At 37.9% G+C, this 15,378-nt stretch overlaps 1 pseudogene; it reads left to right on the top strand.

Annotated features, from left to right (window-relative positions):
• The first annotated feature begins 14,409 nt into the window (after nt 1–14,409).
• Nucleotides 14,410–15,093, top strand: LOC114094763 (peroxiredoxin-like 2A pseudogene; annotated as a pseudogene).
• Nucleotides 15,094–15,378: the final 285 nt, after the last annotated feature.

Here is a 15,378-nt window from a genome sequence, read left to right as displayed (position 1 = left end):
TTTGCTTCTTCTTTCTTATCATTTTAGAGAAGTGCTAGGAGGAAATTATCTTTATAGGAAACATCTCTCCTATGAGTCCAAATAACGTTTCTAAGTCTTCACGTCCATGTTTTCTTCTTTTCTCTGGTCACAGAAGAAATTGTGCTAAATGTGAATTCCTCTCTTACTCAATGAGAACTTCTACTTGAAAATTTAAGAAGTTCTCATGGGACGTGGGTCAGTTAACAGCTCTTTTATGAAGCTCATTCTGTGAGCAAATGTATTCTCCCACGGCTGGGTCTGTGTAATTCTGAAGCTCACTTTCCATGGTGGCTACTCCTCCTTCTGTTTCTGCTTTTCTAGAAATTCACCTACATCTCACACGGACTGGTCTTTCCCTTAAAACAGAATTTGAGGGGCCTTTAGATTTCAGAACTGGGCAGCTGAGCTTGTGGGAAAGCAGAGGCTAATGTCTGCTAAACAATTAGTTATCAGATGTTTCGTCTTTTGCATTGAGAAGCAAGGGGTTGGTCGGGTAGAAGTTCAGCACCTAACCTGAATTGTCTCTAAGGATTCTTAGATTAATCATTGAAAACCGGGAAAAGAAGCGATATTTATTCTTTGTGTTTATTGTACACTGTTGGTATGCTGCTGGTATTTCTTAGCTACTATAAACAGTGTTCGTCACTAAATGTGCTCCTAAAAATCTGAGGAGCCTCTTGATAACTTGCTAGCTTGGGATTTGTTTTCACATTATTACTAGTATTCAGGTAAACCAAGCAGGAAGACTTTTCATTTCATCTAGTCATGTGTCATTGCCTAAAATCAGCTCCTTATATAAGACATGTAGTATCTAACCTAGTATGTACATTTGGTTTTCCAGGCACTGAAAAGAACTAATAAAGAAGAGTTTGAATTCTCTATGAATTCCTCCTTGTTCAAAAATAGTGGTGTATAATTTACCATGGTGTAAAATTTGGGCATGCTCTTACCATATCTGATGAACTGTAACACCATCATTTTCCATAGAACTGTAACTTGAATAAAAGATACTTGTTTCACATTGTTTTTTCAGAGCTGTATCAAGCCCAGGGCCTGGCACATGCTAGGCAATCACTCTACCACTGAGCTACACCCTCAGTCCACTTGCATCACTTTATTCAGGTCCATACCTATAAAGCTGCCTTGATGGATTTATTCACAAATGTTTTCAAAAGCCTACCATGTGCCAGACATTGGATTATCATCTCCATGAAATCAGGTATTTCATTTGTTTTGTACACTATAGAAATTCAGCACCCAAATTGGGTGTCTGCAACACATAACTGCTAAATAGGTTATTCAATAAGTAATCACTAATCCTGGGTCATAAGTAAGTGTAATAACAAATAAGAGAAACTGGAGAGAGGTATACTTCGTGTATTGTTTCATACTGCTACTACAACAAATCAGCACAAATTTAGTGGTTTAAAACAACACCCATCTATTATCTTATGCATCTGGGGGTTGAAAATCCTAAAATCAAAGTGTTGGCAAAGTTGTGCTCCTTCTGGATGCTCTAGGAGAGACAATTTCCTTGCCTTTTTCAGCTTCTAGAAGTCACCAGCCTTCTTTGCTTGTAGCCCCTACCATCTTCAAAGATTGGCACTCACTCTCCCTCACACACGGTCTCTCTCTTCCCTCACCTCAACTTCCTCTGATCCTGTGGTCAATTTCCTTTACTTTGACCCTCCAGCTTCTCTCTCCTAAGGAACCCCTGCATCTGTAATGGGTACTGCACATTATTCAGGATCATCTTCCTATTTCAGGATCTTTAAACCAATCATATCTATAAAGTCCATTTCACCACGTCAGGTAACATATTCACAAATTCTGGAGATTAGGATGTGGACATCTCAGGGGCCACCTTTCTGTCTGCCACACCTAGTATACAATGCTATACAGAACAGAGGAGTTTCATTTCCATCTAGGGAGACAGGAAAAGGATTGTGGAGATGGTTATTTTTGACCCAAGTGTAGAAACAAGCAGATAAGGTAGAAAGAGTTTTATAGGAACAGGAAAGAAAACAGCATGAGTGCAAATAAGAAAACAGGAAACAGCAGGCTTCGACCTATGACCTCAAGGGGTATGGCAGAACTTGAGCAGAGAGCAAGGTGGATACTGGGAAAGCAAGCCCTGAACCAAAGCAGGGGATACCTGTGGTGACAGTTTTGTGGAGAGTCTTTCAGAACTCAATAAGGAGTCTGGGTTTCATTCCATAGGTACATTGGGTCAATGAAGAACTTTAGGTAGCTTAAAATGCTGTTAATGATTTCTCATTACACTTGGGATAAAGTTTAACATCCTTAGCCTGGTGGCATGTTGATCCCTTTGGACATTCCTATTAAAGCTTATGAATGCTTTCTCAAAATAATATTTTTAAATATATAAAATAAAGTTCATAGGACTACAAAGGAACCAATTTTATTGAAATATAATATTTTTATGAATCAGCCCAGTGTGTGTGTGTGGTGGGGGGATCCAGGGTACACATCACTTCCTTCTCTCATCCTGAACTCAGAACTCCAAGAACAATGGTTTTTTTCTTTGCTTCCTCAAAAGGCTAAATTCCTCCTACCATGGGTCTTGGGCACATGCTATTCCTTTTGATTTTAGTGATTTTCCTCTCCCCAACCATACCTGGGTAACTCCTACTTGGTTTGAATGTCACTTTATTGAGAAAAGTCATAATCATCAAACTAGAGTAATTCCTCTGTTAGAATACCATCTTATTCAATAATCTTCTTTTATAAAGTGAACATTTATATCACTATATATTTAATTATTTACTAATGCCTATCTCACCAACCAAAAATAATTTCCGTGACAGCAGGGCCTATTATCTTTTTTCACATTTCCTGGCACATACCACTTTTTAAAAGTAAATTTTTACATTTTAAAACAGTTTTATATTTACAGAAAAATAACAGAGATAATAAGAAGAATTACTCTACAACCAACACCCAGTTTCCTCCCTTATTATTATCTTCCTTTAGGATGGTTAATTTTTCATAATAAATATTGATGCATTATCATTAATTAAAGTCCATGTTTTCTTTATATTTCTTAATTTTTACCTAATTTATTTATTTTTTCTTCCAGAATCCTGTTCAGAATATCATCTTGTGGTCAATCACCATGTTTCCTTAGGTTTCTCTGGCCTGTGACCATTTCTCACTCTTTCTTGTATTTGATGGCCTTGACATCCTGAGGAGTTCAGGTCGGGTATTGTATCCAGTTGGGATTTCGCTTATGATAGGACCATGGTTGTGGATTTTGGGGGAGAAAACCCACAAAAATTGTACTAGTCTCACACATCACTTCAAGAGTGCTCACAGTCAACATCATCTATCACAACTGATGCCAACCTGGCTTACCTGGAGGGGTGTGCTTTTCAGATTTTTCCACTATAAAGGTTTTCTTCTCACCCCTCCCCCTTTGCATACTATACTTTTTGGAAGGAAACTGCCATGCATAGCCTACACCTGAAGAGTAAGGGAGCTATACTCTATCTCCTTGAAGGTAGAGAATATTAAATAATTAATTTGATTTTTATCTGCAAGAGACATGTGTCTATTCTCCTCCACTTTTTAATTTATTCAGCTATTCATTTATATCAGTATGATTTCATGGCTATTTATCCTTTTTAACTCACTTTTAAATTATTTATTTATTTTGGACAGAGTCTCACTAAGTTGTTTAGGGCCCCACTAAGTTGCTGAGCCTGGCCTTGAACTTGTAATCCTCCAGTCTCAGCCTCTGGAGTCACTGGGATTACAGGCATGTGCCACCTACTCCTGGCTATGGTTATTTATCTTTTGTTTTGTGTTATAATTCAATAATATTTTGTTTATCTTTTTGCTCAAGTTGTTCCAGCTTTGGCTATAGAGAGTGCTTATAATTAGTGCCTAATCCCTTTGATATACTTTCTGTGTGTGTGTGTGTGTGTGTGTGTGTGTTTGTGTTTCATCCTACACTTCCTTACTTCCTAGCGTAAGAAGATATTCAAGGCTTGTCATTTACATTTCCTGACCCAGTCCTAGAATTGCTCATTTTCCAAGGAACCCTAGTTACTTTTATTAGAAACACAGATCAGAAACCAAGATCTAGGCATCAGGAGTGCTCATAGCTACTGAGACGACAAGAGTCATTGCTTCTAGGCCCTTTCTAGGTGATCTTCTAGATGAAAGGTGATTGCTTCTATCACCTTTCTGTTGACAGAGCAAGGAAATATGCTTGCATACTGACCTATGTGTATATGCATATCCACAAATATTTCTATATGTGACCTTTCATATATATTAATCTACACATAAGTTTATACTGATGTCTCCAGCTTTAATCCATTGCTACAAGATTATACTAGCCTCCTCCCCCATGCTTACCTGTAACTTCCCACTGCAACAGTGAGAAACACTACTACCTATTTGCTCAATTGTTCAATTCCATTGTATGTATATAGTGGTTTCAGAACCATACACCCATGGGAAACTTTGTTGATTAGATCACAGTGCTTCCATTAGTCTTATAGACTTTAATTATTTCCAAAATTACATGGGTCAGCACCTCTTTTCTTTACCCCCTTCAATGAAGTTGTTTCATTTATTTGTAATTTGGTTAAATTCTTTTGTCACATATTGCATTCCATCCTGGGACCTCCCTGACCTCCTAAATGATTTTTTTAAATTTACATACATTAATATGCACTCACGGTAAAGTTCTATGGGTTTTGACAAATGCACAATGTCATATGTCCACCATTCAGTATCACACAGAATGGTTTTGGCACCCTGTGCTTTACCCATGTGATTTTTCCCTTATTCCCACACTCTGGGTCCCTGACAGACATTATTTGTTTACCATCTTTACAAGTTCACCTTTTCTAGGACATCATAAAGATGAAATCATACAATATGTAGCCATTTGAGAGTGGTTTCTTTTACCTAACAAAACGCATTTGAGATGTATCCATATCTTTGCATGATGTGACAGTGCATTCCTTTATTACTCATTATTACTTTTTATTGGTCTAGTGTACAAATGTTCCACAGTTCCATTCACCTGTAAAGGGATATCTTGGTTGCTTCCAGTTTGGGGGCAATTGTGAATAGAGCTTCTGTAAACATTCTTGTGCAAGTTTTTATGTAGACATATGTTTTAAAATTAACAGCATGGTTACTGCATCGTATGCTAAGACTATATTCTTTTTAAAAAAGAAAGAAAAAAAAATACTAAACTGTCTTCCAAAGCTGCTGTGTCAATGCATTTATTAATGAATTATGGAAAGGTTATTTTGGTGGCAGTAGCAGGCTGCTGAAGGGATTAAAAACTGGAAGTTTAATTTAGTTAAGAGAGTGCTACAATGGTTCAGGCCAGAGAATGAGGGTTGGGAATAAGGAGCAGCTAGAAGGGCAGAGGGCCTGCCAGCTCTCCATTCTTCATATCCTTGAAGAGTTAGAGGAGACTTCGCAGGATCAGATCATGGACTTGATGTGAGATTATGATGCTATCTGGTGGGTCCCTGGAAGCTGGCTCAGGTAACTTAGTAAATGGAAATACTGAAGAGGGGAACTTTGAGAGGAGTGGGGGATTCGGGGACATTTTGATCACAGTCCAAGGCTCCTTGTCAGGTTTCACCAAGAGTGTGACCTTGCCCAGGAAATATCACCAGGCGTTTGTATGTGCGAGTCCTGAGTTCAGAAATCAAACATGTTTATTAGGTTAGAAAGGAATAAAATTACTCACAGATGTAGAGGTCAACAGTAAATTTTAACTTAGTAAACTGTCAATTTTAGTTTAAGAACCAGTTTCCATTAGATTTAAATACTTGCCATGTGATATATTTGTCTGTTAAGTGACAGTGGCTTCACAATGAAGATAGATATCTGCATCTCAGTCCTTGTATGCCTGATTGCTAAATTATTCTACCTGCCAGCCTGCATAATTCAACCTCCATTCACTAACTATGTTCTGAATAGTCCCTTGGATTACCAATATCGCTGTGTTTCAGAACCAAAAGAAGCTTGGAGACCATCTTTTTCAGTCACTTATTCTTATGGATGAATTTAATTGTGTGTGCAGTTGAACCGGATCAATTTGTTTACTATTATCTTACTATCCTTCTTATTAAATCAAGTAACTAGTTTCTTTTAAAGAAAAATCAACATTTACACTATAATCTACAGGTAATAGTTGTTCTAAACCCTGAAGTGATATATAATGTCACATTTCTTTATGTGTATAAATCTAATCAAATCTCATTCCAATTCTCTGACCACCAAAATGGCAAGACCCCAAAATGGCAGTTCCAACATCAATAATGTTTTGGAACACCCTTTGTCTCTCTTGAGCATATGAGATCCTAGGAAATGAGAGCCTGCCTGGGTCTTGGGTTTTAGAGGTCACTGCTGCCACTCTGCTTTGCAGAAGCCACTGAGGGCTAGAGGAAGATGAGAGCTCAGCAGTGGCTCCAGTCCCTCTTGCTCAGATCAGTTACTAGACACTCACCAAAGCAGTGCTCTTAGTTTGCAGAGCTCACAGGCATCTACCTCTTCCCCATCTTGTCCCCTTAGACAACTGCCTTCCAAAAGGCTCTTTACCACCCTCCCCTTGTCCCCATTCCATTCCTGGAAGATACAGCTCCATTGGGCTTAAATCACTTTTTCATCTTCAAAGCAAAAACCTCCATGCCAACTGCCCTTCTAGACAATCCACCTTAAATAAATATAGTCCAGAATTGTATTTCCTGACCAAACAGGAAAAATAAATGTGTAAAGCTGGATAGGTTTCAGACTGAAAAACTGAGGCCTGCATACCCTGCCCATATGGAGCAGCACTACCCAACAATACCAAGTCTCTTGGTAACAAGAAGCCAAGAGTAGATTCTTTTTAGGAGCATTCTCTCAAATTTCAGAAGTTGGTGACTAATATTTTAAAATTCTGTTGAGATCACACCCAAAATGCCCATAATTAATGGGCCACCATTTTGAAATCTTTTACTATTTGAAATCTTTTACTAGTAAATCTTTTACTAAAATCCATTTCTATTTCAAACTCTATAACCTTTTGATAATGCTGTGTGTGTGTGTGTGTGAGAGAGAGAGAGAGAGAGAGAGAGAGAGAATATCTGGTTTGACTGTTGAAGCATTTTATGAAAATCATTTGGAGACACAGGCATAAGTCCACTCACAGGACTCATAGCAGAGGGGGCCCTTCAAAAACAAATGTACCCTTCTTGCCTAAGAAGAAGGAATAATGGGCTCTTCCTTCCAAATTTGCTTTGGAAAGGCCTGACTTATAACTTATTGCATGTAGGTTAAAGAAAGATGAGTTATTTATGGAAATTTCTGATTTCCAATCCTTGAATTTTTTTTTAAGTAACTCCCAACTGCAGGTAAGGGAACTTCACTACACTTTAGGAGCAAAGGCTGAGTAATGAATGATGGAATGGAGAGAATAAATTTTCTGTTTTCTAATGAATCTACAATAGAATTCATTTGAAAGCTAATTTTTTTTCAATCTTATTATATAATGCTTACAATGTTTCATATAAATGAGTTAATTTGGACATATAGATGATAAATGTCCATGTGAGAACATGGGCCTTTAGATAAGAGCTGCATCCTTTAGTTTCTCTTTCATTGACTTTTCCCAGTGCTCTGTCTGGTGAACATTTAATAAATATCACAATTATTGATGGATTTGTAGAGAGAAGGAAGTGGATAATCTAGTTACTATTTCCTGGTAAAATGTCAAAATAATTTAATAATACATTTCCACTTCAAACTCTATAACCTTTTGATAATGCTGTGTGTGTGTGTGTGTGTGTGTGTGTGAGAGAGAGAGAGAGAGAGAAAGAGAGAGAGAGAGAGAGAGAGAGAGAGAGAGAGAGAGAGAGAGAATATATCTAGTTTTACTGTTGAAGCATTTTATGAAACTCATTTGGAGACACGGGCATAAATCCACTCATAGGACTCATAGCAGAGTGGACACTTAAAAAAAAATGTACTCTTCTTGCCTAAGAAGAAGGAATAACGGGGCTCTTCCTTCCAAATTTGCTTTGGAAAGGCCTGGCTTATAACTTATTGAAATGAATTGCTATCTCTGTCACTTGAATTTTCAGAAAGTAAAAACTCATTTAAATTTACCACAACCGTAATGAGACTCAGAGCAAATCATTGTGCATGCAAAGAGCTGCTTGCTTGGTATTAAATGCACTTATTCAGAACAATGCCGAACACTAGGAGGCCCCCCATGTACCACACCCCTTAACTCAACAGGAACTGTGTTCAGTTCCTCCTTACCTAATCAGCTCTGGCAAGATATTGGCCTACTTCACCTCTGTGATAGTCTTCTACAAAACCCACCATCTCATTTTAATCATGTTCTAATCATCAAAGTCAAATTAAATGACACCCTACAAAATACACAACCAGTATTTTTCAACACTGTCAAGGTCATGTAAAATAAGGGAAAATGGAGAAACTGAAACAGATCAGAGGAGATTAAGAAGATATGACAATTAAATGCAATCTGGTATTCAATGGGATCCTGGGACAGAGGAAGTACCTTAGGGGAAAACTTGTGAAATCCAAACAAATATATCACTTCTGACAATGTGCCAGGACATGTGACTTATTAAAAATAGAGTCAACTACCAGTGGGTATATGAGACTCTCCGTAATATCTTTGCAACTTTTTATAAATATAAAATTGTTCCAAAATAAAAAAGTTACTTAAAGCAGAAAAGATTTTGTAATGATTCTCAAGTTAGCTTCTAGGGGACCCTGTCGAACTTGGCTTTCTCAATGAAGAAACTTAGCAACAGGCGTTGGACGTCAACACAAAGTACCAGGGGAGCACTTTGGTTTTCTGTTCCTTTGTCCCCCTAGAAGCCTGTTCAGGGTCAATATATCAGTTCAAAAGGAATCTTTAGATTTCAAATGACAAAAATTTCAATGGGGAAAGACAAAAAAAATGAGAATTTCTTAGTTCATGTAACTGAAAATCCAGTACAACGCTGGCCCTAGGAAAAGGGGACTGATGTCACCCATTTTTCCTCATGTGTTCTTTTTGCTTCATTCTTAAGGTCTTTGACCATGACCCTCTGCAAGTATAAGCACACATCCTCTGGGTTCAAGTTCATCAGGAAATAGACCATGTTTCTATTTCTAATAGTCCCAACAAAATTTAATTGCTTCTTATAAATTCTGACTGGATCATTTCAAGAACAAACCAACCATTTTCACTATGTAAAGTAATGCCTTGATGGTCTGGAATAAGCTACTTGTCCACCCCTAAGTGGAGGGTAGAGAAACTCCACTGGAAGCTCATTGACTAACAAGTGCTCCTAAAAGGGAAAGTCAAGTGTTTTGATAAGGAGCTGGATAAAGGATAGCAAAAAAGAACATCTACTCTTCCCAAACCCATGGTGCAATGCTCCTAACCTTGTCCTCTTCAGGCTTCCTTCCTTGGCTGACAACCCATACTTTTCTATAGAGAGGGAGGCAGCCACTTCTTCTAGGGCCTCCTTAGGCCCGCCTATAACTTGCTCACCACATTGCCAAGATGTAGGTTTACCTGTCCTAGGATTGTCGACACTGGTGTAACTAAAATACAAGTTAAACCTCCCTTGACTCCAGCTACCGCTTCTCCCTTCCTCTATCTGCTGATTAATTTATTTGTAGGATTTGAAGCCAGTGCTATAGGCATTAATAGCCATTCCTATGTAGATGCATTCTCGTAGCCTTACTATCAATTCGTCCCCTATTATGGGCTATTTTTCCATTAGTGGCTCCATCTCTTCTCTAGAAAACCTTGAAGTATTTTTAATCTCATTTTCGGAATAGAGAGTGAAAAATCATAGTTTCTCATCACTAGCTGTCAAAAGTCATTGGTATTTGGTGTTTCAGTTTTCTGTGTTTAATGTTTCATCTTAAAGTATTTCTCTTTCCCAGAATTTTTCCCTTTGGCTCACTTCAGCCTTTGGGAGCCACTCGAGCAAAGTGTGATCAGACCAAGAGTGAGAGTTTGGAAGAGCCAAGCAGACTGGCACTTCTGTCACCTGAATGGTCATACATAGTAGTCAGTGCCTGAATTCCAACCACACCCTTTGTCCACTCTCTGTTCCTGTCCTCCTCAAAGGCTCCCACTGAAAGAATCTGAAAGTGCCTTCCAGAAGACTTTCCTCAACCACAGGAAGATACTTGACCAACTTTGGGGGTAAGCCGGAAATACCAGGGAATTAACACTTTCAGGAATAGGCCTAAATAAATCACAGGAGCTGGTAAATAAATATCCCTGTCTCTTGCTTTTCAGTATCCTTCCCTCTTATGAAGAAAATATCTTAAGCCTCTTAGAGAAAATAGCAAGCCCTCTTGTTCCCAGGTTTCAGGCAAAATGCCATTGTTTTTCAGAGAAGAAACAAAATCTGTCCCCCTCTGGAAGGAGTGCTAAACCCTGGCACAGAGGCGCTGCTCTGAGACAATGCAGAAATAAAAGCCTTTTGCTCCTGAGGGAGTGGCAGAAGTCACCCTGGGAAGCAGGAGTCTGTGTTACCAAGCAGAAGCTAGCTACTACTAGAGTGGGACACAAAACTCCATCCCACCCTATACTAACCTCAGATGCAAGGCAAAATTTGGCAGCAACAGGTAAGTGGAACAGAAGTGTTGAAAAGACACCTCCCCCAAGGACAAGATATAAAAGGTCAGCTTATAAAAAGTGTCAGGCCAAATCATGGCGTTTGCAGGTAAATGGATGGAGTTAGAGAAGATAATGCTAAGTGAAGTTAGCCCATCCCAAAAAACCAAATGCCGAATGTTTTCTCTGATATAAGGAGGCTGATTCATAGTGGGGTAGAGAGGGGAAGCATGGGAGGAATAGATGAATTCTAGATAGGGAAGCAGGGTGGGAGGGTAAGGGAAGGTGCATGGGGTTAGAAAGGATGGTGGAATGTGATGGTCATCATTATCCAAAGTACATGTATGTAGACATGAATTGGTGTGAATATACTGTGTATACGACCAGAGATATGAAAAATTGTGTTCTATATGTGTAATAAGAATTGTAATGCATTCCGCTGTCATCTATTAATAAAAAAAAAAAAATTTAAAAGCCTCTCAGGCCACGAAAGTGCAGACGTCTGTCTCCATTGTGATGCTAGGGGTGAGCAATGAGCACTAGCAGGCAAGCACTGCAGAGGGCTAGGAGGACTGAGGGGCTCCAGTCTGACAGGAAGGAAGAACTGCTCAAGGCAGAAGGCAGAGCAGAAACACTAAGGGAAAGCCCATGAGCACACCAGAGTCCACTCTCAGCACAAGCAAGAGGGTAAGAACAGCCAGGCTCTGGAAAAATCCAAAGCCTGTGGTGAATAAGGGTAAAAACAGCAGCAGCAGCAACAAAATCCAAACCCAGCTCTACCCTGACTCGTCTGACTCTATCCCATATGCTAAGGGCCCAACTAAGGAGGCGTGCAAATTTCTGGGTGCAGATAGAATTTAATTTGTTCTCTTAAAAACATAATGCTTGGCATTTAATTTTTTAAAAATAACAACTTATATACAAACAAGTAAAATATATACAGAGAGAGAGCAAAAGCAGTGAGTAGAGCCAGATTGAGAGATGACCCAGATGTTGAAGCCATCAGCCAGAGACTTTGAAAAATTATAATTAATATATAATTTTAATTATATATTAAATTTAAGACCTGGTAGAAATGTGGACAATTTCCTATGGGAAATTCCAAGAGAGTGTTAGAAGATATTTAAAAATATATATAAGAGTAAGAAAATATTTGACTCATCATCAGACTGGACAGAACAAAGAAGACACATCAGTAGAAATTATTCAAAGGGAAAAAGAGAGGGAAAAAAAATCAAAGAAGAAAACAGCATCCAAAAGCTGGGGAATAATTTTAAAGTTTTAACATATATGTAAATAGACTCTCAAAAAAAAACAGAAAAGAAAATAAAGAAGAAATTTTTACCAAAATTGGTAAATGAGAAAAGGTCACAGATTTAAGAGGCCCAGGGAACCTCAAGCAGCATGAACACAGCAAACAAATACACATCACTAATCCAACTGCTACAACTAAAGATAGAAAACCTTTTGGGTAACAAAATCAAAATAAAATATTACATCCACAGGAACAAAGAATTATAACAGATGACTCAGCAGAAACCTTACAAGATAGAAGACCTTGAACCAGTGTCTTCAAGTACTAAAAAAGAAAAAAAAAATACTGAGTACCCTACACTTACCGAATATCCCCCAAAACCAAAGCAAGCTGAACACATCTTTTCAGATAAACAAAGGCTGTCCTGCCAGCTTATCTATACCATAAGAAATGTCACAGGAATTTCCTCACATAGAAGAAAAATGATCTAAATAAGGAGGAAAAAAAAAAAATGGTATATATAAAAGATTTTTCAATCCTAATATTTTAAAGATAACACAGAGGCTAGAGAACTGTCTCTGTAGATGGTCACGTAAGAGTTTAGGCTTTCTGAGCCATCTGGGGTTTCTGTTGTACCTGGTTCCTTTCTCTTGTCGCTGTTGCTGTTCACAACAAATCTCAGCCCAAAGATAAAGTAAATACAGGACATAGACAGAATTTGGTCTGCAGGTTGTACTTTTCTGTCCCCTCATGTAAATCAAAATAGTAACTATCTATAGTGGTTCTACATGTGGAAGTAAAATGTGGCAATTGTAATAGGGAAGGAGAAAATGTGAGAGTGGGAAGAAGACCTACATGTGTCAAGGTTCTTATGTGTAATGATGTCACAGGTTGAACAAGCTAATTTAAAGATGCATATGGTAAACCTTACAGCAATTGCTAGAAAACCAAAAAAGCAGAGACAAAACAGAATTATGAAAAATGTGCAAATGTTCTTAAAAAGAGAGAGAGAGGAAAAGAGAACAATCATCAAAAACAACAACAAAAAGATGGAACAAAGAACTGGAAAATTGGCAGACTTAAGTCCAACCATATCAAAATTATACCAAATATAAATAATCTAAGTACCCTAGTAAAAGGCAGAGGTCACCAGATTCAATTAGAAAGCAATATCCACTACCTGCTGCCCACCATAAATCTATTTTAGATATAAACACATAGATTTATGTTTTAATTTATATATTTATAAATATAATTTATATAAATTTATATTTAAATAATCACATTATTTAAATATGAAAACACTTTAATTTAAATTTTTTTAATTAAAACATTTTAATTTATATATTATAAATATAATTTATATAAAAACATAGGTAAATTAAAAGTATAAGGATAAAAAATATTATATCATGCAAACCTAATTTTACAAAACTGAAGTGGCTATATTAATGTCATACAAATTAGATTTTAGAACAAGTAGTACCACCAAAACTAAAAAGGACATTACATTATAATAAAATGTCAATTATCAAGAAACCATAAATAATGCTAACAATTCAGGTATTTATTGGAGAGTCAAAATATATGAAGGAAGAACTTAGACAATTGAAATTAGCAAAAAACTGCAGTTGAAGAGTTTAACACTCAACATTTCCTAGAACAGACATTGAAAAAGTCAATAAGAACATAAAAGTAGAAAACTATCAGTCAGTGTTATGGTTTGGATATGAGCTGTCCCCCAAAAGCTCACATGTGAGACAATGCAAGAAGGTTCAGAGGAAAACTGATTGGGTAACAAAAGCCTTAAACCTTTCAGTAAATTAATCACTTGATGGTATTAATTGAATGGTAACTGAAGGCAAGTGGGGTGTGGCTGGAGAAGGTAGGGCATTGGGAACGTGGCTTTGGGGTATATATTTGTGTCTCGCAAGTGGAGAGATTTCTGCTTTCTGATCAACAGGTAAGCTGCTTCTCTCTGCCACATTTTTCTCCCATGATATTCAGCCTCACCTTGAGCTCCAAGGAATGGAGGCTACTATCTATGAATTGAGACTTTTAAAACCATGCCCAAATAAAATTTTTCTCCCCTACAATCATGCTAGTCAGGTCTTTTAGTCACAGTAACGAAAAGCTGACTAGAATAGTCAGCTTGATAAAAATGATGAGATTTTTCCATCTAATAATAGCAGAATATACATCCATTTCAAATCCACGTGGACATTCATCAAGACAAAACTCTGGGCTTCACCATAAAACAAGGCTCAAAGAATCACAAGAATAAAACATACAAAGTATGTTTTCTGACCACAAGAGAATTTCATTAGACATCAATTACAGAAAGCTATCTGGAAAACCCTAAATACTTGAAAGTTCAATCATAATATATATCACAGTCAAAGAAGAAGACACAAAGAAAGTTAGAAAATATTGTAGTTGAGAGATTCCAGCTATCCTGTGGGAGAAATAACATCTTCCTTCCTCTCAATCTCCAGAGATGTCTTTCCTCCGGGATCCAAGTGTCTTCACCATGGGAATGTGGTCCATTGGTGCAGGCGCCCTGGGGGCTGCTGCTTTGGCACTGGCCAACATATTTCTGTCCAAGCCCAAGAAAGCAGCACTGGAGTATCTGGGAGATATAGAACTGAAAACACTGGAGAAGGAACCAAGGACTTTCAAAGCAAAGGAACTATGAGAAAAGAGTGGAGCTGTGATTATGGCTGTGTGGCGGCCAGGTTGTTTTCTCTGTCGAGAGGAGGTTATGGACCTGTCCTCCCTGAAACCCGAGTTGGATGACCTGGGTGTTCCCCTCTATGCAGAGGTAAAGGAAAAGGCTGGGACTGAAGTGAAGGACTTTCAGCCTTATTTCAAAGGAGACATCTCCCCGGATGAAAAGAAAAAAATTTATGGTCCACAAAGACGCAAGATGATGTTTATGGGATTTGTCCATTTGGATGTGTGGTACAACTTCTTCTGGGCCTGGAATGGAGGCTTCTCTGGAAACCTAGAAGGTGAAGGCTTCATCCTCGGGGGAGTTTTTATAGTGGGACCAGGAAAGCAGGGCATTCTTCTTGAGCACCAAGAAAAAGAATTTGGAGACAAAGTAAACCCACTTTCTGTTCTGGAAGCTGCTAAGAAAATCAAATCACAGACTCCAGCCTCAGAGAAAAAAAAAAAATGATCACATGAAACTGTCTGGTTTATCATTGTTTCTACTGATGTCCCTGAGAAGTTAGGAAACTCACTTATTCCACCATATTCTTACTATAGATTATTAACATATTTTAATATAATTTTCTGTTTAGGCCCCTTGAGGCAAAATAGGCCCCAAATATGACTGATTAAAAAACCCAAGAAACTAGTGCAGATCATTATAGGTAAGACCTGGAAAAGGTGAGGCTGAAAGTTGGGTGATGTACCGCATTACAAACGTGTGTGGTGTGTGAATACCAGTATTTGAAATAAT

The sequence above is a fragment of the Marmota flaviventris genome, chromosome 11, assembly GCF_047511675.1.
Source record: "Marmota flaviventris isolate mMarFla1 chromosome 11, mMarFla1.hap1, whole genome shotgun sequence".
NCBI lineage: Eukaryota > Metazoa > Chordata > Mammalia > Rodentia > Sciuridae > Marmota > Marmota flaviventris.
The sequence above is the reverse complement of the archived record's forward strand: the minus strand, read 5'-3'. Positions and strand labels throughout refer to the sequence as shown.